The 2,807-nt window shown below is 41.1% G+C and overlaps 1 pseudogene; it reads right to left on the bottom strand.

The window, feature by feature from the left end:
- Positions 1–235: 235 nt before the first annotated feature.
- The window catches only part of LOC145716418 (U6 snRNA-associated Sm-like protein LSm3 pseudogene), a 3,380-nt pseudogene continuing 808 nt past the window's right edge, over positions 236–2,807 (bottom strand).

Here is a 2,807-nt window from a genome sequence, read left to right as displayed (position 1 = left end):
CCATTTAACAACATATATGTATATCAATCATCACCTTACATACCTTAAATTTACACAGTGTTGTATGTCTATTATACCTCCAGAGAGCTAGGTGGGTTGGGAAGAAACAGATCGCAACTCCAATCAGAACAATCAGATTGCCTCCCCACCACCCACCCCAGCAGAAGACTGGAGGTTTAGTCTCTAAAGAAGGAAAACAAAAGATGTGGAAGTTACTGCTATGTGTTCACCAAAATCAGTTTTCCTTTCCTTCCAGGAAAACAGCTAAACAACATTTGCCAGTCTCACTTTCAGGGAGATGCAAACATGTGACTGAATTACAGCCATTAGAATGTGAGCGGGAGTGATGCCTCTCATCAAAACTTCCCATACATTTTTCTCCTTTTGGCCAACCAGATGTAATGGATCCAGCATAAATTCCAAGGCCATAAAATTGAAATAACCTGGCTCCCTAAAGTGAAATAAGTAAGATCAGCAAAAGACAAATACGGCATGGTATCACTTACATGTGGATGCTAAAGAAGCCAAACTCATAGATACAGAGACTAGAGGTGGTTGCCATGCTGGAGAGTTGGGAAATGGGGAGACATTGGTCAAAGAGTATAAACTTTCAGTTAAAAGATTAGTAAGTTCAGGGCGCCTGGGTGGCTCAGTCATTAAGCGTCTGCCTTCGGCTCAGGTCATGATCTCAGGGTCCTGGGATCAAGCCCTACATCGGGCTCCCTGCTCTGCGGGAAGCCTGCTTCTCCCTCTCCCGCTCCCCCTGCTGTGTTCCCTCTCTTGCTGTGTCTCTCTCTGTCAAATAAATAAATAAAATCTTTAAAAAAAAAAGGATTAATAAGTTCTGGGGATCTAATGGTGATTGGTGAATGATGAAATGTAATCTGGTGATTACAATTAATAATACCATACTATACTCTTGAAAGTTTGCTGAAAGAGTAGATCTGAAATGTTCTCACCACAAAAAAAGAAATGGTAATTATGTAACATGATGGAAGGTATTAGCTAGCACCATAGTGGTAATCATTGTGCAATATGTAAGTGAATCAAATCAACATCTTGTACACCTTAAATTTATGCAATGTTATGTGTCAATTATATCTCAGTCAACCTAGGGGAAAAAAGAAATCTATAAAAGTTCAAGTTCAAAAGGATCTTCATTAACTTCCCAAAATGGGTATAACCTTCTAACAGAGTAGGTGGAACTGGTTTTGAAGTTACAAAAAAAACTCTGGTGAACTGTGCTCCATCCTCCTGACAGCATCATTCTGTCACACAACTCCAGGGCACATGATTCCAGTGGATAATTGTGAATGATGTCCCTTGGATTGATGCAAGATGGCAGCCTGAATTCCTGTTAAACTATCTCTGTTTTGAACGGCAATAAGTTGCTTTAGACTTATTTGCATTTAAAATATATGAAAGAGGGGCACCTGGGTGACTCAGTCATTAAGCGTCTGCCTTTGGCTCAGGTCATGATCCCAGGGTCCTGGGATCGAGCCCCACATTGGGATCCCTGCTCGGCAGGAAGCCTGCTTCTCCCTCTCCCACTCCCCCTGCTTGTGTTCCTGCTCTTGCTCTCTCTCTCTGTCAAATAAATAAATAAAATCTTTAAAATATATATATATATATGAAAGAGTTCTCAGAGGACAGTGCCATTCGGGTGAATCAGTGTTCAAAACCCCTGCTTCCCAGTGCTCCCCAGCATGAAGATACATGCTGAATAAAAGAGCGATGGAGAGAGAGGTCAGGTTTTCCTCAAGTGGCTATTATCTAAAAGCTCAAAGATGTACCCATGTAATGTGTCAGGTGGCTAAATTTTGGCCTCAATAAATAAGTCATCTGGCACCCTAAATAACCATATAGAAAGCTACCTACTGAACATTACATTAAATTTTGGGTAAGCAAAGTATGAACTTTTACTGTGTTAAGCCATTATGATTCGGGAATTGTCTGTTATAACAGCTAATATTCTTTATCCTAATTTCCATAGAACCTATCACTCTGAAGTGGGGAGTTTTTTATAACAGAACAAAACAACAAAAAAGTCTAAAATGTGTGGGGTTGACATGAAGTTCAAGTAAACAAACATGAGAGTCTGGAAGGCCTGAGACCCTTGTAATGCCAGGCAAAACATTTGATAAAACTGCTGTCTATGATAACTTGAAAGATAGGCCACTGCCTACAAGTTTGGAGCTCCAGGGGAAGTGGCTAGAAAGTGTTGGAGAGAACATATATATTGGCTACTATTGCCTGCTGTCAGCAAGGTATTACATGTAAAAGATGAGCTCAGGTAAGAATTTGTCTGGTTTTCAAGCAATAACAGAAAAGAATAGAGTCCAAAGTCAGAACGATTTACTGGGTTAGAAAATCTGTCTCTTCTTTCACCAAATATTAAGAAATAAGATTTTAAAACACCTTAAGCAACAAAATCCAAAGAGAGTTTTCAGCTAAGCAAGGGAATTCAGCTTTGCTGCAGATACAAAATAAGGGTGTCACCTTCCAACCAAGCCACAACTCAAAGTTGTCACTCTTAAGTTGAACGATATGAGAGTGAAGAAATACACAGGGAAAGCTTGAGAATTATGTCTAGGGAAAATCTGTGTGAGTGGTAACCAGTATTTGGAACTTATTGAAAGTAAGTTTTGGGGCGCCTGGGTGGCTCAGTTGGTTAAGCGACTGCCTTCGGCTCAGGTCATGATCCTGGAGTCCCTGGATCGAGTCCCGCATCGGGCTCCCTGCTCAGCAAGGAGCCTGCTTCTCCCTCTGGCCCTCCCCCCTCTCATGTGCTCTCTCTCTCTCATTCT

Source organism: Leptonychotes weddellii, chromosome 12, assembly GCF_054177405.1.
Source record: "Leptonychotes weddellii isolate Sample4059 chromosome 12, ASM5417740v2, whole genome shotgun sequence".
Classification (NCBI taxonomy): Eukaryota; Metazoa; Chordata; class Mammalia; order Carnivora; family Phocidae; genus Leptonychotes; species Leptonychotes weddellii.
The sequence above is the reverse complement of the archived record's forward strand: the minus strand, read 5'-3'. Positions and strand labels throughout refer to the sequence as shown.